General features: G+C 39.4%; 1 protein-coding gene and 1 long non-coding RNA gene across 3 annotated transcripts in view; one reads left to right on the top strand and one right to left on the bottom strand.

Annotated features, from left to right (window-relative positions):
- The window catches only part of rab5c (RAB5C, member RAS oncogene family), a 38,120-nt gene extending 26,266 nt beyond the window's left edge, over positions 1–11,854 (bottom strand). The window contains exon 1 of one of the 2 annotated variants that reach the window (XM_059956467.1): positions 11,648–11,854. The gene's annotated coding sequence lies outside the window, so the exon portion shown is untranslated. The remainder of the gene's footprint in view (positions 1–11,647) is intronic. The other variant, XM_059956466.1, reaches the window with a different exon arrangement.
- A 313-nt stretch (positions 11,855–12,167) lies between these two features.
- On the top strand, positions 12,168–21,711 carry LOC132384865 (uncharacterized). Its single transcript, XR_009509020.1, has 3 exons — positions 12,168–12,302; positions 13,738–14,015; positions 14,714–21,711. It is a non-coding gene; the product is annotated as an uncharacterized LOC132384865 (long non-coding RNA).
- Positions 21,712–22,024: the final 313 nt, after the last annotated feature.

A 22,024-nucleotide genomic window follows, 5' to 3' on the forward strand; every position in this document is an offset into this window, starting at 1 on the left:
CGCAACATCCATGGTTGACTGCACACAATGGAGGGAATACCTACCATAGTCTTTTTTCCCCCGGGTTGGGGGTGGGGGGGGGGGTCCAAGACTAGAGGGCACAAATACAAGGAGGGAGAGATTTAAGAGAGAGACTAGGGGTAACTTTACACAGAGGGTAGTAAGTATCTGGAATGAGCTGCCAAAGGAGGTGGTCGAGGCGAGTACAGTGGCAACAGAGGCGGTTGCAGAGGTACATGGAGGGAAATGCTTGAAGGGTTAGGGACTGAACACATGCAACGAGGACTAGCAAGGAGGATGCTGTGGTCGGCATGGACTGGGGAATGGTGTGGGGGGTGGTCCTGTTTCCATGCTGTATGACTATGATCATTGCACCAATCATTGTCATTGCAAAGCTACAAATAAGGTAGAAAAGATACATTTCCAAGCATTAAACTACCCTTCAAAAAGGATTCTTGTTTTATAGCTTGGATCTTTAATTCTATCCCGTCCGCAATCACAATATTTTACTGATGTTCTTTAAAAAAAAGTTATCAGAAACAGCATTTTAAATTTTAAAAGTTTTCCATTTCTCATTCCTGAACAGCCCCTGTAGAAACCTGGGCAGCCAGTGTTTTATGAAATATCAATCAGAAGTTGTCAAAATGAACCAGGTCTCTAATTTTCTGTTAAAATTCTGTTTTAATCAGTTCCTGGTAATAACTTTTGAACTTGGGCTAGTGACAAATTCCTATTACTATGGGTCATGGCATACATCATTGTCAATCACCGGAGGATCAAAGCAAACAATGGCATAACCTGAAATCATTCACTGAGATCATAGTACATAGTATATTGAATGGTCATTGTAAATCAAATAAGCAATCAGCTCCTAGTGTTTAAAAACTGCTTGTTAAAAGTATCTTCAATGTTCTCAGGAAGCTGATGCCTAGTACTGACAACCAGAGAGTTGGGGGAAAAATCTCAAATGATATAACCATGATTCATTTCAGAAATGCTTGAAAATCTATAGTGCATGGCTTTTGAGGGAAAAAAGGGGTACAACATTACCATTGAATGGCCACATTTAATCTGCGCAATTAGGTCACTTAGCAAAATGAAAGGGAAGTGTAAATTTGTTAATCAAAATAGCAACATATTCAGACAACCCAGACATCAGGTTTTTCTGCGCATTAAGGGTTGTTGAACACACTGCTTTACCCTTCTACTTCTTTCATACCATAGGACAATGACTCAAAATGAGAATGGACACCATCTCTGCCAAATTATCGGTTGGTCCACATTGTAAAGGGATAGATGGAAAATTATTCAAAAGCAAACATTAAGCATTTAGGTTTGAATATCTGGCTAGAGGGAGCAAAAGGTAATTCATCAAGCCAACACTCTTTCAATTTTCTACTACTCCTAATGTCAGAGTAATCAACATATACTTGTAGGTTGAGAACCACTAACAAACCTCCAGAATATTGCCACGTCCTCCGTCAAACCAATTGCTCAAAAGTTAATCCTTTACAAATGAGATTGGAACCAAGTTCTATCAATGATCCATCAAAGGCCCCCACCACCACAGGCTCAGGAGCAGTTACTGTCCTCGAATCATCAGGCTCCTGAAACTGTGTGAATAACTTCACTCACCACTACTCTGAGCTGAGTATATAATTAGTCCGTGAGCCAAGACCCCAAATTTGAGCCACTAGTACCATCGGGGGGGGGGGGGGGGGGGAGAGAGAGAAGGGGAATAATGTGATTTTTGGCCAGATATACACCCCTAGTGCTAGAAAATGTGTGATAGCACTGCAGCAGTGGTAGCTTTCATAGCCCATGAATGGAGGAAGGCAGAGTACAGAGCAAAGCTACAGAAGATTCTGTATGCAACTGTGAATGACAAATCTTGAGAATCACATCTCAAGACAGTGAGGAGGTGCCAGCTCTTCAGTGTCAACAAGAAGCAGATGGCTGCCTACTTCTCCATGCTGCCCATGCCACAAGAGGGGATACCAATCTGTAGTGATTTGCTCAGAAGACACAGATGTCTTTAGCATTTTGTGACAAGGTTGAGGCCCCATTGTTCCAGAAGTGTGGCTCTAGAACCCGTACAAGGCTTGTAGACATCAAGAAGGTTGCTGCCACTGTTGGCATAGATGTTTGTAGGGCTCTCATCGGGTTGCATGCATATACAGAATGTGACACTGGAAGCACTTTTGCAGGCAAAGGGAAGACAAGTGCCCTAAACTTTCTGACCAGCAACAGGGAAACTCAGGACACATTCTTAGAGTTGGGTCAGGAATGGGACCTCTCCCCAGAAATGATGGACAAACTGGAGGCATTTACACGTCTCCTGTATGCCCCAAAAACATCGACCACCAAGGTCAATGAGCTCAGGTATCACCTTTTCTGTGCCAAAAAAGGTGGAATCGAAAGTCATCAACTCCCAACATGCAAGGACAGCTCAACAAAACATGCACAGTGAGCCAACTACTAGGCTGGTATATGGAGTAGATGTTTGGAGAAGGACCCACAAGATGGAAGATGGAGAGAGAAGAGGAAGCTGAACAGTTAGTGGTGCACTGGATGGAAGGCCAGCTAGCACCCAATGCCATCCTGGATCTACTGGCCTGTAACTGTCCAAAAAAATGTTCACTCCCAAGATGTATGTGTGTTGCAAATGGCCTCAGGTGTACTGACACGTGTAGACTGGCAGACTGTGAGAACCAGGCATCCACCTCAGAGAGTGAGGAAAGTTCAGATGAAGATGTGGAAGACTTGGAAAATTATGATTACTAGGTTATGAAAGTATGGAAAACAAAGTATGGAAAGCAGTCTTTGATTAAATATATTCATTTTACAACCAAATGGAGCCTAGGTTATGGCTGTGTGGAACCCCACATTTGAATTATTGTACTGTAATTCTATATGCTATGACAAAAGCTGAATTGTTTTGATTTGATACAACGATATGGAAAATATCATGACATTGATAAAACTCCAGAAATCTCCCCAAATGAGTTTTTTCACCTTCAGTTCTGGGTAATATTTTCTGCTGTACCGATGTTAATATGGAATATATACAAAAAGTGATTACTTATTTGAATTCCTGAATAAATTCTCTACAAGTCCATGTGATTATATATGCCCTAGGGGTTTTATTGACTTTTCCCAAATAAACAAATTTTTCTAAAAATATTTATGACCTATTAAAAGTCATAAGCATCTTTTGAAAACTAACAATTTTGCAATCTTTCCAGAAATGAGACTTCTGGGATTAAAATATTTTTAGAAATGCTAGGCTTTGCTTAGAAAAATAAATGGAATGTGAGAAATTCGAAGAGGAAAGCAAACAAATTGGTACAATCCATAATTTACTTACCCCAATCAGATGAAATTACAAGCAATAGGTTTTGGTTACATAGTTCAGTCCAAGCAAACAAAAAAATATCAGGTGAAGCTTTGAGGATATAGATCTTGTACTTGGATAGATTTAAATGGTTCCATCAATGGATTCGGTCCAGTGACCATGGCAGTAGATCCAGTCTCAAAGTCTGGTATCAGTATTAACATAGCAACAATCAGTTTGCACACTGTCTGTGTCCCATCCCACATCTTTCAACCAATCACAAAGCAGCAAGGTCTTCCATTGCCTAGGAATCAGTAGATACTGCAATCTAGCTGGTCCAGTAGTTATAGATTGACAACTCAATATTTGGGGATAAAAAAAATATGGAAACTAAAAGACTGCCTTGTCAAATCCAAAACACAAACAATGCTCCAAGTATTCACCAGTTCAGGCAGTATCTGGGGAGAGCAAAACATGTTAGGCAGAGTTTTGCCAAGAAACACAAATTTAGAAAGCAAATTTTATATTTGCAGAGCCAATATTTCCTTCTGTTTGGCACAATACATCAACATTGTAGTAAGATTTACCAAGCAATCATTAATATCCTACTTTATCGCCCATTTTCCTTTTGGTTTCAGACAGAACTTTGATTCCACATCCCCAAAACGGAACAAGCTACCTCAACAAGTGCAAATTTAATTATAATGGCAGTCTAGCCACCAGAGCAGGGGTTTCCAACCTTTGCCATTGACCAATATCATTAAGCAAGAGGGTCTGTGAACCCCATATTGGAAACCCCTGCACTGGAGGGTTTTGATATTATTGGTAAAAGGAAAATAAAATCAAGTAGTGGTATTATAACACCTAGATTTGGTAGTGTCCACTGCAAAAGAGAGCCTATCAAACTTACCTTGTTTGACATAAATTCACTTATTACTCCATTTGATCACTTCAAAAGATAAAGCATTGTTTATCACCATTAAGAATCAGAATAAAACTTGATTTTTGGAATAAGACTGCATCCATAGGATAAAATGTTAGCAGAATTCAAACTGAAAAGTTGACTCTAAGCTTAAGGAAGCTTGCAGAAGCAGATGGACTATCATTTAACTTATCAAAAAACTCGTGTTTATAGTTGGAACGTTTATGTACTCAAGGAACTTAGCTTTATAGCATTGTGAACTGTGAACAGTGAGCTGAGATCTGTCTCCAAATGCTTTTAGACCATTTGTGTAAAAAGAGAACCTGAGGACATAGATGTGTGATGTTACCCAAGTGATAGGGTATAAGTGTAGAGAGAAGATCTATTTTTTTTTATTGGGAATTGTTGAAGAACATCAAGTAGTATGTTAGGAAGACAGGATGACTAGAATCTATTCCTTTGGCTTCAGTTTCTGTGGCGGTGGATTTGTTCATCGGCATTGTTACATCTTTTTAGTTTATAAGAATTGTACCTATGTTTTGGAAGTATGTGTTTTAGGATTTGTTTGTAATTTGGAAATGTTGAAAATAGAAATCTTAAGTTTTTAAAAAAATGTGTTTTCAGAACATTGTTTGGATTTGAATGTGCATTACGGAAAATAAATGAACTGTATTTAAACTACTATGCTAGCTCGAAGCATTCTTCTCCTTGGTAGGGAGAGGGGACCCACTGCTTGAATAGTGGGCATTGGCAGCTAAATCTCTGCATGGAGAATAAACAGGAAAGTAAACTAGTCTTTGAAGATTGGGTAGTGACAGTATAATCTTCCTTTTGTGAGAGTACCCATGGCTATTTATATCTGATAAGATTTAAGGTCTTTGTTTTAGTTTAGAACTTTGCAGTAAGCAAACTCAATACCATCACAAGATTATGCATCTTTTTAATAGCCCAATTTGCCAGATCTTTCCCTATTCCTTTATCCTATTTTTATAGCTTTGTAACCCGTGTATACCTTTCGACTTATCAAATTTACCAACAGTATTTTTAGTGCCCTCATCCAAATTGTAAGATGTTAAGGCTGCATTACCAAATCCTTTGGCACATGAATTTGTAACATCTAGGTAACCAAAAGTTGAGACAAAAAAAGATAAGACAAGGGATGTATGGAAAAACATTGTTGTAAAAATGCCTGAGAAAAATGACAAATCAGATCATTGGCCATCTGGATGAGTTACGTTGAATACAGCTCCATTTGACTTTTCCAAGCTTTTTAGTCAAGCTAAAAAAAATGAACAAAATGTTACAGATGGTTCTGTAATCATCCCACATAAAACAACTAACATTTAAATTTCTAGGTTTAAACTATGTAAAACAGGGATTAGACTTTAATCAACTTAAGAATGCAATGAACACTTTTTCAGCCAAAATATTGTAGTCATTACTTTTGACCATAGCGAGCAATGCCTGAAAGCAATGTGCAAGTTTAGACTGGCTAAGTTTCAACATTTTCATATCTGTGCAACACTCAGGAATCCTAGGAAGTGGTAGAAAAGATGGGCTTCACCACTTTTATCCTTTTACTCTGACTGTAAATCACTCACGAACAAACAAGTGAACAATGGTATATGCAAAGTACTCTCCAAGCTCAAATATAAGGAAAGAAGACTTGTGCAAAGAACTTCAGTATTTAAATATGAGGTTAAGGACTTTTTAGCAGCACTTTGGACATAAAGGTATGGTATATTGAGACTTAGATTTAAAACTAGCCATGCTCTTAGGGCAATAGAGGATGTCTTTGGTCCGCTAACTGTAAGTATTCCCTGAAATAAGTATTAAGGGGTGTTCCAATTTCTAGCAAACTTGGGTCCACAGCACAACACTGGAAGGTTAGTATGGGGAACTCCTCCCTGCAAGATGGTAAAGAGGATTTTACTGTGCAACAGCCAATGCTATGGAGTTCTAGACACCAGGTCCAATCAAAGGGAAGAGTTCTGTTTTACAGTACCAGTTCAATTTATGGGGTGAGGAAGGGCAGGGTTTGGCTGAAGTTGGTGAATGAAGTTTGCCCAGCAGTTACTACAGAATAGAAGCTGCTGGTAGCCCCAAAACAAACGGAGGCAGCCCTGGTAACCTTCACTCCAAACAGCGATCACTGATATTTGTTCAGTCATTGAGAACAGGTTTGACAGCATCTAACAATTCTGACGAAGGGTTCCTGACATGAAACGTTAATTGCTTCTCTTTCCACAGACACTTCTTGACCTGCTGAGGGCTTCTAGAATTTCGATTCACGTTTCAGATTTCTGGCATCTGCAGCTTTTGATTTTCAATTAAGTATTACTCAGCAAAATTTTAAAGCTTGTCAAAGTTTAACAAAAATCCCCATATGATAATGCATATTTGAAATCAAGTTTGATCGGTTCAAGGAAAGCTAGTTAAATAAACCAGTTCAAAGAATCATGTTCCTCTGTTCTTGAGCTATACTTGGCATAAAGTCACCTTTTCCACTTCCTTATATGCCATGGAAAATTAGAGGGGGGGGGGGGGGAGTCAAGTCAATTTTAAGTCAGCCAAAGTAAAATCAAGAGAGGTAACACCCAACAAAAATGGATCTATCAGAACAGCAAATTGCATCTGGATGAATCATAGATAATTTCCAGTTACTTTCACATGGGATTTGAAAACACCTAGGGAAATTCAAGACTGGCTTAATCAACGATCAAGCTTGATAGAAAAGAAAATCTATGAAAGGAAGCAAGACAAACTAATCTTTGAATGGGGGTGGAAGTGACAATACAGTACAGATATTAGCATTGGAAAGCTAAAATCTTGGGTAATCATTTCTGCTTCATCATTTTATTACTTTATCACAACAAATCAAAAATTGGTGGCATTGTGGATAGTGTAGAAGATTAACAAAGAATGCTGTGGAAGATACGGGCAGAGAAATGGCAGACAGTTTAACGTGGCCAAATGGGAAATGCTGCATTTTGGGAGATCAACAGTAAAGAGATAATATACTTAATGGTAAGACCCTTAACAGTGTTGATGGGCAAAGAGATCTTGGTCACACAGTTTGATAGGTGGAAAAGGCAGCAGATGGCATGCCTACCTTTTTTAGTTGAGGAATCAAGATAGAGACAGGAAGGGTATAACTTTATAAAACACTACATCAGGATAATTGCATTCAGTTTTGGTCACCCCATTATAGAAAAGAAGAAGCTTTAGAGAGAATGCAGAAGAGGTTTACCAGGATGCTGGCAGGATTAGAGAGTATATGCCAAGTTGGGCAAACTTGGGTTGTTCCCCCACCCCCAGAGACTGAGAAGAGACCTGATAAAAATTTTAAAATTATGGGGCATAGAAAGAGTAGACAGCTAGCATCTTTTCTTCTCCCCAAAGTTAAATTGGCTAATATCAGAAGGCATGCATTTAAGGTGAGAGCATGTAATTTCAAAGGAGATATACAGGACAAGGTTTTTAAAAAAAAGTGGTAGATGCTTGGAACGGGCTGCCTAGGGTGAAGCAAATATGAGAAAGACATTTACGAGGCACTTAAATTGACACACAAAGGTGCAGGAAATGGAAGGACGTGGACATCGAAAGATTAGCTTAGTTTGGCACTTAATTACTCATTTCATTAGTTCAGTACAATATTGTGGGCCAAAGGGCTTGTTCCTGTACTGTGCTGCATTTTGTTTTAAAAATCTGTTTGGAAATAAAACCTAAAAATTGCAAATGAACACAAATTAGCACGGCATTATGTATTAGTAAAATGTAATGATTCACAGGATAAGCTTTTGAATGAATGCTTACTCTCTAATAAGTTTTAAGATGAGAAACCTTTGTCCCTTGCTTCTCACAACCAACCCCAATGACATTCAGCTAACTTTCAATACCAAAATTATTGCTGAATACCAACTGTGACCAAGACAGTCCTTTTGATCGCTGCCAGAGAAGGAATCTGTGAATGGTCAATTGCTGTGTGGCAGGCAGGTCGGCCTCTCTTTCGATGAACGTTGGTGATATCGGAGGATGGTATCGTGATTCAGCGTTTATGGATTGTGGGCTTTTTCAGACTCAGTCTTTATATTCTGTGTTTTTAAATCGCCTGCTCCTTTTCCGTTTTGTTGTGCAAGAGAGATGCTTAGGGGTTGACGTTCTGTTAGTTTTTTGTGTGTGGGGGGGTGCTGATGCTCCTGCTCCATTTTGCACAGGGGGGTGGTGTTTCGGGGTTGATGATCGGGATGCTGTTCTTTTTTGTGTGGGGGGTGGTGGGTGGGTTTGATGCTTCTCTCTGAATACCTTTCATGCTCTTTGTTTCATGGCTGTCACAAATTTCAGAGTTATATATGGATACATGATTTGATAATAAATGAACCTTTGACTGGAAAATCTTGCCAAAATTACCTCCAAGTTAAACTATAAAGTCAATAGAAAAATATTTTCAATGAAATACATAGCAAGAATTTTATTATAATCAATTCACCTTTTTAAATCTATTTGTTCCAAATGCAAGACAGACAATTTGTTAATTCTGCAGCAAATGCACATTTATATATATATTTTTAAAAATTGCCCATTATGAACAATACCACTATAATTGATAGCTTTTGTAAGGTCTTTAGATTACCTGCCACTGTACCCCAAATCTGGGGGAGAAAAAAAAACATTAAGTTTGGTGGTGATAGTGGAAGACAGGGATGCAGGAAAACCATTACTGCAAACTTCAATCAACTATGACAGCTACCAAAACAAATTTAGTAATTATAGGAAAGAAAAATCACATAACACAGGAACCAGCCATTTGGCTTTCAGCCTGAGCTTAAACTTGTCATTCTCTGTTCATTTCCCATGTCTCTTAAGTGTTTCCTTTTAAACCATACTTGCAACGTCCAAATCTGCTGCTATCATCTTTTCAGACAATGCACTGTAGGCCACACTGCTCTGAGAAAATCATTGCTGTTTCTGACTCTAAAGATCATTACTTTCTGCCCTCTGCTTTTACTTCAGTTTATCAAAGAAATCTGCTTTAATTCTCCCAACCCCTCCCACATAAAATCACTCCTCAATCTTCAATTTTAAGCTACACATACTGCACTTATCATCTCCCATAATCAAAGACTCTCACTCTTTGGGCCCTTTTGAAATGAAAACATTTAATCCATTTCTCTTTGGTGTTACAAATAAAGGGAGAAATGGAAGATTCAAAACCTGGCACCCAGAAGTGAATGAAGGACTTAAGCAACCTGTTATATGGTTTGTGATCAAGATAATTACTATTTACTGATCATCTACTGTAGGATTGAGGGTTACTTCCTGCATCATACAATACAAACTTAAAAGCCAAATTAAAAAAAAACCTTATCCTTTGTGATTTGTTTAATTCAGTTTGTGAATATGAAACCATGAAAACTCAGCATTCCCTCCCCACACATTCATTTAAGGTAGAACAAGTTTTTCTATCATAAGTTACACATCCAATATGCACAATGGAACTTCTTCAGAATCATTATTTGTGCAGTCCAAGGTGTACTTTTAGCTACAATGAATGAATCAAACTTAAATACAACAGAATACAAGTAGCAAGTTAAGCAGTGCCATAAATACCAAGATATTTTAACTGAAGAGGCAGTACAGCTATATAATGTTAATGTATAACTTTAGCCTCATACCAATTTTATGGGAATATACTTGTCATATAGTTTCATTACCTGCAGATTTTAAACCCAACTATCAAGGTTCAAATATTCACACATAATATTAATGCAAAATTGCATGTTCATATCCATGTACATGAATCTTGAAAAACATTAAAGTAAAACAAAAGTCTGAAATTAAAAATTATGGAACTCCTCAGGTCAGGCAGCATCTGTGCAAAGAGAAATAGTTAGCAAGCAATAGCTCTTCGTTAACTGTTCCTTCTTCCATTAGAACCCATTGCGAAAAATTTTGAAAGAATGAGTTTATTAAAAGAAATTGTGACTTTTGACCTTGTAGTAATTAAAACAAAAACAGTATTTCTAACAATTGCAAATTAATGCTCACTGTAGCCTGTCAATATCCTAAGGGTATTAAAATGGTAATAATGTTAACAAAAGAAAGGATTGCAATATTTGCAACAACCTGGACCACTATTGAACTCAGTTATCTCATGTACTTTATTAAAGTTGCACTTCCTGTTTTTGTTTCATTTTGTAGATTGAAAAGGGAATTGAGGAAAAGAGTCACAAAAACACTTAAGTATGCAATTGTACAAGAGATTTTAGTTGGAATGATAATGGGCCAAATGGCCTAATTCTGCTCCTATATCCTATGGTCTAAACCAATAGGTGCATCAGCAATACAAACATTGGAAAAGGCTACTCTATTTTTACTTTAGAAAACAAAAGGCTCTGGATGCCCAAGTTGTTTGAAAAGCCTCAATGAAGTACTACCTAGACTTTGAACTATTAAAACAAATGCATACAACTACTATCATGGAGACCCCCCGCCCCCAACCAAATACCCCTTTTGTCCTTGTCAAAATATGTAGACGTCTTCCACAAACAAGAGAAAACCTGGCAGATGCTAGAAATCCAAGCACGCACAAAATGCTGGAGGAACTCACCAGGCGGCATCTATAGAAAAGAGTAAACAGTAGACGTTTCGGGCCAAGACCCTTCAGTAGGACTAGATCTTTTCCTACCCCCCCCCGCCAACCCAAGCGAACCAAAGGCATATAAACAATTTTATTGACCCAGGAATCACTTAACATAAAGCAGCAAGATTAATTACTGGGTATAAAATATTGCTAGCAAAACACTTGCATTAACATTAATGTTGATTACACTTTTAAGCCACAGAAAGAGCAAGTTGGGAGACAAAGCAGATTCCAAACGCCGCATGATTGAGGGGCAGGAATAAACTGAAAACCAGAAAAAAAAGAGGAAGGAATGATGGAAACTTGAGCAACAAAATTGATAGGCAAAAAAGGATTTGTTTCAAATCAGAAATAAAATAATTTACACCGAGGTTTAAACTTCACACCATGTCCCAGAATTGCTTCGCAATACATTTTTTAAATAAAGTAATTGACAGAGCAGAAACCGTGATACATTAGTACTCTCTCCAAGTTTTGTTGTTTACATACAAGCTTTTTAAAGTAATGGAGTTTGAAATATTTAACACCGTGCTAGAAATCAGGAACAGGGCACCATTACACGCAGGTTAGACACAGCAGTCTCCACTAATGTCACTGTAGCCTGGCTTCTCTCTGAAGTTTCTTTGTGGCATTACAGAACGAAGAAGGCGTCGAAACCCCCTTTAATCTCGGTCTGAGGGGTGGGAATGCCCGGCTCTGCCAGCCCACCTCCCACAGCAACTACCGGAATGTATACAGAAGTATTTACCTCACGAACAGGGCGTTCACCCACAACGAACTGATACACAAACAGCGACAATGGGAAAGACGCGAAACGTGCAGCAGCAACAACTTCGCTTGAGTCTCAGTTTCTTATTTCACTTCTCTTGGCTGCTTCAGATTAAAAAAAACTCCAGGCCCAAGTTTCGGCCTCCACTTCCGCCTTTCCGCTTTCGCATCACCGGCCCGCCTATTCCTCTTCCGGAAGCTACGTCAAAAGTAAGAAGGAGCGTATCCTCGATTGGCATTACATCTACCCAATCCATAAACGGAATGGACAGAAGCTTGGAGAGAGCAGTCGGGTGACTCGAGACAGCCAATTAATGCTATGTCGGAGGATGCTATGTCGGAGGATGGACCAATAACAGTGAAGTAAGAGCATGTCGGGAGATGTAGTCCTATATGGGCCCTTTTTAATGGATGGAGTTTGAAAAAACTACAATCCTCAGAGGGCATTGCAATTTCCCAGGGACTTGAGGGTTGATTGACAAGTGGATTGTAACCTCGGAACGTAGAGTAGGAGGGTGATAGGAGAAATAAATTTTGTATTGGAATTTGAACACTTATAACAATTGACAATTTCAATTAGGTCTTTTGTAGAGCTCTCCAATCTTATTTATTTTAGTTTCAGAATATTATTTTAGGTGAGTGTCATTGTTACAACCGTATGTTTAAAATTAGTTTTGTGCCGTACGAGTTGAGGAAAATTGTTCTCTTGCTATCCAAGCAATGATATCAAATTGGTATAGTTTTGGTGATTACTATATACCTATTTAGTTATATATTTAAAACTCAATAAATTAATCCGTACAGATAAATTATTTGCGTCGATTTACCCCGCTAATACGAACTGCACATCGGGCCTACTCAGGGCTGCTCCGGGAATTTGGAACTAAGGACTCAATTTGGTTCGGAATGCTGTTATTGTTGCTCGCTTATATTGTTTTGCATGATTTTTTTTCTCTTTCTCTGTGGGCACTGGGGGTTGGTCTTGTTTTTTAAATTGGGTTTTTTCTGGTTCCTTACTTAGTGGTTACCTATAAAGAAATAAATCTCAATGTTTTATTATTTATACAGACTTTAATAATAAGTGCACTTTGAATCTTTAAATATTTGCTGTTTCGTACTTCATTGTATTCTGTGTACATATGGCTGAAACGAATTAAAATATATTAAAAAATTGGCCCAACGAATCACTGGTGTTTGGCTGCTAAACAAACAGTTACTTCGCTCATTTATCAAAATCATATGTTTTCTATCATTCTTTGATCTAAACTCTTGTATAGCTGTTTCGCTTGTCTTATCTCACCTTTTCATAAGGTGTACAGCTAATATCTTGCTATACCTAACCTGTCTGTTGTTGAAAAGTCTCTGGACAAAAACATCTTTTGGCCACAAATCCATCAGGCAGTGGTCAGTGTGGATTGTCCTGGATGAAGAGTCAAAATTATGAGTGATCTCTTTTCCAATAAGATTATTCCCAATTTTTGAGATTTTCTTCATATCCTCCACATGAGGACCACTCTCTTGAATGGCCCAACATCTTCCCCTATCACACAGTACTCAACTGTGATCCTAATAAGACTTTATATAGATGAGACTTCACTTTGATTTTGCAGGTTGTCAACACACTTTGGCAGTAAGAAGTGCTCAGCAGGCTTGAGATAGCGATATCATTTAAATGTGGGGGCAAATAGCTAATTTCTTGCTGCATCACTTGTCCCTTGCAGGAAAGATCCTGCTAAAAATCACCTTTGACCACAGGCAGTGGAGGAGAAATCAGTAGATCCCATTGGATGGTTTGCCAAGCAGAGTGTCAAAGTCATTTAACTGAATGCCCATCACCCAAACTCTCAAACAGGTACAAACACATAGTTAGTAATGAGAAGGGCTGTCCACTGCTGACCTAGAGCCTCAGTCCACCAGATGATGCCCTTGAGGTGGCTGTGGTGCCAATAAGATGGTTGCTCAACTCTTTGTACACTGTATTCGCTGAGAAGACTTAAGAAGGAATGTAGTAGTTTTTGTCAAGGTTCATCCCCAGCAGCTGTGTAAAACATGATCTATGCTCTCTTCCAGAGGATGCATACAGAGACAAGCATTAGATGCTGCTGGAAGGTCATCAACTCAATAAAAGACACATTTTGCTCTGCTGGAAACTTGATGGTCTTCCAGTGCAAGGAGATGTCCACATATGAACATAGCTGATTGCGCATTCTGTCAAGACCGAAGCTCATTGCAGCCATGGCAAAGGCTTGGGGGATGAACAGCAATCTAGTCTTGCTCCTACTGGATGCTAAATGGCTGTACCCAGTGCGGCAGTCTCTAAGATACTTCACTGTGAAGGAAACAGTAAGGTTAGTGACATATTGTAAAGGGATGCATTGAATTGCTTGGTTCAATGGCTGTAGGTAAAAACATGGCTCAATTGTATTTGCTGTGTATATTATGAATTAAATATATTTTGAGGGAAAAAAATTCAAGCAGTGCGCTGTGATCACAGCGGTTAGTTATCCTCTGGTAGCAGCAATTCCATTTCCAATTCCAAATGAGAATGATCCTATTCCTCAGACTGTTTGTCTAGCATTGCTAACGATCAGTTATCAGCAGTATGTGGATGTATAAATGCCATAATCACTACCAGAGAGAAAGCCAAATTGTAACAGCGTTCAAGAGGAGAAAAAAAGTTGTTGCTCTGATTACAAAAAATTCTAAACTGCAGTTTTATTCAAATTCTGATTAGAATTGAAAGTGTAATGTAGTCTGCACAAAGATTTAAAAAAATACTGTTCAGGAGCTGATCTGCTCTTTGTATTTGTAGAAACCGGTGATCTATTGATGCGTCAAACATTTCTTAATGTTGATTTCCATTCCAAATATTTTATTAGACTTTCAAGAACATTTGTTTGAATATTTATTCAAATATTTGATTGAGCCTTGACAAACAGATGTATATTCATATACTTCATGAGAACATTTTGCACTTAGATACAAAGTAACATTCATTTTACAAAAACCTAGATTTTCATCTAAATTTTGTATGTGATGTTTGTAGGAGGAGTTCAAAGATTTGCCAGGTCCATCATGGCACGAGCCTCCCCAGCAGTGAGGACATCTTCAAACGGCAATACCTCAAAAAGGCTCCATCCACAATTAAGGACCCCCATCACCCAGGACATGCCTTCTTCTCATTGCTACCTTCAAGGAGGAGGTACAGGAGTCTGAAGGCACACTCAATATTTTAGGAACAGCTTCTGTCCCTCCATCAGACTTTTAAGTTTTTAAGTGGACAATGAACCTATGTACACTACTTCACTTATTTCATTTTTTGCACTACTTATTTAATTATATAGTATATATAATATACAGTGCCTATAAAAAGTATCCACCCCCCCCAGCTTGGAAATTCTCATGGTTTATTGTTTTACAACCTTGAATCACAGTGGATTTAATTTGGCTTTTCATGTCAAAGTGAAAACACATCTCTACAAAGTGATCTAAATTAATTACTAATATAAAACACAAGAAAATTGATTGCATAAGTATTCACTCCCTTCAAATCAGTATTTACTAGACACACTTTGGCAGCATTTACAGCCTTGAGTCTGTGTGGATAGGCCTCTTTCAGCTTTGTACATCTGGATACTGCAATTTTTCCCCATTCTTCTTTACAAAACTGCTCAAGCTCTGTCAGATTGCAAGGGGATCATGAGTGAACAGCCCTTTTCAAGTCCAGCCACAAATTCTCAATTGAATTGAGATCTGGACTCTGACTTGGCCACTCCATGACATTAACTTTGTTGTTTTTAAACCATTCCTGTGTAGCTTTGGCTTTATGCTTGGGGACTTGCTGGAAAACAAACCTTCTCCCAAGTCACAGTTCTTTTGCAGACTGCATCACGTTTTCCTCCAGGATTTCCCCATATTTTGCTGCATTCATTTTACCCTCTAACTTCACAAGTCTTCCAGGGCCTGGTGCAGTGAAGCATCCCCACAGCATGATGCAGCCACCACCATGCTTCACGGTAGGGATGGTGTGTTTTTGATGATGTGCAGTATTTGGCTTACACCAAACATAGCATTTAGTCTAGTGGCCAAAAAGCTCAATTTTGGTTTCATCAGACCACAGAACTTTCTTCCAGCTGAATTTAGAGTCTCCCACATACCTTCTGGCAAACTCTAGCTGAGATTTCATGTGAGTTTTTTTTTCCAACAGTGGCTTTCTCTTTGCTACTCTCCCATAACTGGTGACTGGTGAAGCACCTGGGCAACAGTTGTTGTATGTGCAGTCTCTCCCATCTCAGCCCCTTGTGACTCCTCCAGAGTTCTCATAGGTCTCTTAATGGCCTCCCTCACTAGTCCCCTTCTTGCCAATCACTCAGTTTTTGAGGACAGCCTGCTCTCAGCAGATTTACAGCTGTGCTATATTCTTTCCATTTCTTATAACCATATAACAATTACAGCATGGAAACAGGCCATCTCGGCCCTTCTAGTCCGTGCCGAACGCTTACTCTCACCACTGGCCCGCATTCAGCCCATAACCCTCCATTCCTTTCCTATCCATATACCTATTCAATTTTACTTTAAATGACAATACCGAACCTGCCTCAACCACTTCTACTGGAAGCTCATTCCACACAGCTATCACTCTCTGAGTAAAGAAATTCCCCCTCATGTTACCCTTAAACTTTTGCCCCCTAACTCTCAACTCCTGTCTTCTTGTTTGAATCTCCCCTACTCTCAATGGAAAAACCATATCCACGTCAACCCTATCTATCCCCCTCATAATTTTAAATACCTCTATTAAGTCCCCCCTCAACCTTCTACGCTCCAAAGAATAAAGACCTAACTTGTTCAACCTTTCCCTGTAACTTAGGTGCTGAAACCCAGGTAACATTCAAGTAAAACTTCTTGGTGGTTGACTTAAATGTACTGCAAGGAATATTCAGTGACTTGGAAATTTTCTTGTAACCATCTCCTGACTTGTGTCTTTCAATAACTTTTTTTTCGTGGAATTGCTTGGAGCATTCTTTTGTCTTTGTGGTGTAGTTTTTGCCAGCAGTTGGACCTTCCTGATACAGGTGTATTTTTTTCTATAATCAATTGAAACACCTTGACTGCACATGGTGATCTCCATTTAACTAATTATGTGACTTCTGAAACCAAATGGCTGCTCTAGTGATGATTTGGTGTGTCACATTAAAGAATGTGAATACTTATGCGATCAATTATTTTGTGTTTTATATTTGTAATTAATTTAGAGAGATCTGTTTTCACTTTGACATGAGCCTTTTTCTGTTGATCAGTGTCAGAAAAGCCATATTAAATCCACTGTGATTCAATGTTGTAAAACAACAAAACACAAAAACTTATTGGGGGGGGGGTGCATGGTGAATACTTATTCTAAGCGCTGTGGGTGTATGTATATGTAGACACACCCAGCCCTAGGACACCAGGCAAGGCCATTTGATTCCAAACAATTGGTTTATTGATCATTACAGAATGTCTCTTTGGTGCTTCCCGCTCTCTCTCTTTTCCCTTCCCCTTTTCCCAACTGCGATTCCCCTCTCCCTGCCCCCTTCCTACTCTCAGTCCACAATAGAGACATCATCACTCACATCTGTCATGGAATTTGTTTTTTTTTACAGCAGCAGTACAGTGCAAAACATAAAATTACTACAGTACTGTGCAAAAGTCTTAGGCACCCTGGCTATATATCAGGCATCATAGCCACTGAGCTGAAGGAACACGTGTGTAAATTCCTGAGCCCTGCTCAGAGGGGGATTGGTAATGGAACCAGAGGCTCCAAACACCAACTACTGACAGACAGAGCAGTCATGTGAGACTCCACGATCAGGCAAACTAACAAAAGCTCAATCTGGATCGAGTGCCAGAAAACATACAACTCAATGCCCCACACATGGATCCTGGAATGCCTGTCTCTGTACACGGTCAACAGGACACTAGGGACCTTCATCAAGAACTCAATGGGCCATTGGAGGACAATGCTAGAAGCTAACTCAAAGCCAGGATGATGCACTATCCCCATTGCTGATCTGCATGGGCATAATCATCTGAAAGAGTGGATGTGGCTACAGGTTCAGAAGTGGAGTGACCATCTGCCACCTCTTGTACATGGATCACATCAAGCTGCATGCCAGAAATGAGAGACATTGATTCACTAATCCACCTGTTAAGGATGTACAGCAGAGATATCGTGGTGTCATTTGGACTGGAAAAGTGCAGCCAGATGGTATTGAAAAGAGGCAAACTCATCAAGACTGAAGGAGTCGAGTTACTTGAGGGCCACATACCAGTTGAACAGGACAGCTACAAATATCTGGGGATCCTGCAGGTGCATGGTCTCTAAGGATGACCTGCGAGGGGAATACCTCAGACAGCAGGCAGGGGACATGGAAATGGAAGAGGGTGAAGAAGACCAGAGGCCTTGGCAGGACAAGCCACTGCACGGGATGTACCATCGCCAGGTATCAGAGGAGGCTGACATAAGAAAGTCCTACCTATGGCTGGAAATGACAGGGCTGAGACAGCACAGAGACGCAGCTCATGGCTGCACAGGAACAGGCATGAAAACAAAAGAAGCAGGGGTCTATCACATCTGAGAAGGTAGTGGAGAATGACAGAGCTCAGATCCTGTGGGACCTCCAAATACAGACTGATAAGCAGGTACTAGCCAACCAACCGGACAAAGTAGTGTTGGACAAGGAACAGAAGAGAGCAATTTTAATAGATGTGGCAGTCCCGAATGACAGTAACATCAGGAAGAAGCTGGAGAAATACCAGGGTTTGAAAGAGCAGATAGAAAGATGTGGGAGGTTAAAGCCAGAGTAATCCTGGTGGTGAGAGGAGCACATGGAGCTGTGACACCCGGACTGGGAGAGTGGCTCCAACAAATCCTGGGAACAACATCTGAGATCTCGGTCCAGAAGAGCGCACTACCAGGAACAGCAAGGACACTGTGCTGAATGCTCAAACTCCCGGTAGAGGGGCCGAGATTGAGGGAAAATACACATACACACCACCCATAAGGGGTGAGACAAAAGATTTTATATATACACATTGTAATTTATAGTTTTTCTATTATTATGTATTGCATTATTCTGCTGCAGCAAAACAACAAATTTCACGACATATGCTAGTGGTATTAAACAGATTCTGATTCAAAGGCATATAAAATACCATTATGCATGCCCTGTTATTTTGTGTGTACAGAAGTGACTGCCTATCTGATGGTTCTGTTGCAGGAGAGCCAATGAGCATTTTGATGGTATCAAAAGTCAAAGTGAATTTATTATCAAAGTATGTATATGTTACCATATACTACCTTGAGATTCATTTTCTTGATGTGTTACCCCTGTCTATAATTCTTAATAAGTGCTCAATTTCTGAGCACACATTGGATTTGGGAATGCTTACATTCTGTGTTACTATAGGATAGAGTGTCACTTTGTGAATATTACTGTACTTTTATCCTGTCATATTGTCTCGTCCAGAACTGCTTATTCTTTGAATATTCCTTCATTATTAAAATGTTGCCAATACACAACAATAAAAATAAACTGTTTTGGAATTTGCTGCAACTTTTAAAGGAAACTGTTATTTCAGTGAGAAAGGTTTCATTGAGGTTTAGGTACATAACTAACAGATTTTCATTGGGCAGTACCATACGTTATTTAAAAAATGCTTTATACACAACTGCAATGCAGTTGTATCATCTTTCTGGCAAGATGTTTAAATCAAGTCTTCATTTGTCCAGCCTGAGAGGCAGAAAAGACCTTAGATGAGATGAGAGGGCATACAGGAGTGAGATACAGTATACCAGCTGGTTGAGTGGAGTCGCAGCAACTGCTTTGCATTCATCATCAGTAAGACCAAAGAGCTGACTGTGGATATCAGAAAGGGTAAGACAGGTTAACACACATTAGTCCTCATAGAGGGATCAGAAGTGGAAAGGGTGAGCAATTTCAAGTTCCTAGGTATCAAGATCTCTAAGGATCTAATCTGGTCGCACCATTTCGATGCAGCAATAAAGGAGGCAAGGCAGCAGCTATACTTCATTAGGAGTTTGAGGAGATCTGGTTTGTCACCTAAAACACTGAAAAACTTCTTCAGATGTACTGTGAAGAGCATTCGAACAGGCTGCATCATTGTCTGATTTGGGGGGGGAAATCAAAAGAAGCTAGAGAAAGTTGTAAAATTAGTCAGCTCTTTTTGGGTACTAGCTTCCGTAGTATCCAAGACATCTTTAAGCAGTAAGGGGAGAGCCCTTAACCCCTGGTGGAGTCATCAGGGCGCCGTCATGACATGCTTTTTGCACTGATCTTTTTGGCGATTGCTCATTGTACAGCGTGTCTAGCATTTTTTTTACGAGGTCGAGTTGCTAGCTCAATGTTCAACCCAGTACGGATGGAAAGCGTGCACAGGAGATCTTCAAGCAGTGGTACCTCAGAAAGGCGGTGTCCATTATTAAGGACCCCCATCACCCAGGACATGCCCTCATCTCATTGATACCATCAGGAAGGAAGTACAGAAGTCCAAAGACACACACTCAATGACTCGGGAACAGCTTCTTCCACACTGCCATCCGATTCCTAAATGATATTGAACCCATGAATTTAACAATTTAGTATAGATATATATACTTACTGTAATTGATTTACTGATTTATATTGTTTTCTATATTATGTATTGCATTGTACTGCTGCTGCTAAGTTCACAAATTTCACAACAGATGCTGATTCTGATTCTTTTTAAAGGGGAGCGATGAACTATTCCCAGAGGCCAACCTAAAAGAGATAATATGCTTAGTTCCTCTCAGGATATCCTGGTTGTGGTAACCAAAGCAACATGCACAAAATGCTGGAGGAACTTAACAGGTCAGGCAGCATCCATGGAAATGATTAAACAGTTAACGTTTTGGGCTGAGACCCTTCATCAGGACTCAAATGTTGGATGATTGCTTTACGAAATGCCCACAATCAATACTTTTTATCATGAAATTTCCCCACCCTCTATCCTATTACCAAATTTATCTTTTGTTCTCCCCCACCTTTCTCTCTGAACCTCAATTTATTTTTCTCAATTCCAACGAGAAATCTTTAACTCGCATTAATTTTGTCACAGACGGTGCCTGATTTGTTAATTATTTCAAGCATTTTCTAGTTTATTTTAATTATCGCTAATTACTGTTCTTAGCTTGCTGAGGATAAATGTATCTGCTTTTATCATACATTACAAACCTCACTGCACATGAAAGATACTTCACATTGAAATGTGCTTTGGCATTTCACGAGAATTGGGAAGGTGTTATGTAAATCCAAGTCTAATCCATTGTGTGAATGAGCCCATCTTTCAGTACTTATGTTATGATTCAGAATGAAATATGATGCGCAGGGTAAGTAATGTTTTTGTGTGGCAAGGAGCCATTGAACACAGAAGAAGACCCTTTGGCCAACTATGTTTATGCAGACCACCAGGTACTCGTTTCTTCTAATCCTATTTGTTAGCTCTTGGTCTGAAGGGGGTTGAGTTGAGTTGGAAAAGGAGGTTGAACCTGAAAACCTTAATAGTGATTAACATTTTATGTCAACTTGCTGTTGGAAACTAAGGATAACAATATTCATATAAAATAGAACTGAAGCAGTACTTACTCTATTATGGCCACTTTTTGAGCTAATGGTCAATTTTTTAATTTTCTGGAGCAAACAGGTAGAATGTGGAGGGTCTGTAAGGGATTGAATGTCATTTTCAATCAGGAGATAAGAGGTTTTCAGCCTTTGACACAAATGAGAGTCAGCCTTTAATCGAGGACAAGGATAGCTGCAAACTGCAGAGATCCATCTCTGGGAAAAGGCAGCTGCTTTTGGTGTCTGGATTCCCAACAAACGTTTTAAAATTGATTTTGGCATTGGTTTACTATTGTCACATATACCAAGATACAGTGAAAAGTTTGCCTTGCATATTGTTTGCACGGGTCAAATTATTACGCAGTATTTTAAGCTAGAATAAGGTAAGACAATAGTAATGCAAAATAAAGTATAAAATCTGCCAAAAAAGTGAAGTACAGGTAAATGACCAAGTTTGTTTGTTGTTCCTCTTCATACCTGCGGCGCATTGGGCGGCAACCTTGCCATTTCTTTAGCATTTGTCTGTTTTTTATCAGGCTGAGTTGCAAGCTTGATGCTCAAGCCAGTACGGATGGAAAGCATGCAAGGAGCCAGCTGGATTTGAACCTGGGACCATTTGCCTCAAAGTCTGGTGCTGATGCCACTACACCACTGGCCAGCTAAAAATGATGAAGTGCAAGATCATAATGATGTAGATTGTGAGGCCAAGAGTCCATCTT

Source organism: Hypanus sabinus, chromosome X1 (genome assembly GCF_030144855.1).
Source record: "Hypanus sabinus isolate sHypSab1 chromosome X1, sHypSab1.hap1, whole genome shotgun sequence".
In the NCBI taxonomy this organism is placed as follows: Eukaryota; Metazoa; Chordata; class Chondrichthyes; order Myliobatiformes; family Dasyatidae; genus Hypanus; species Hypanus sabinus.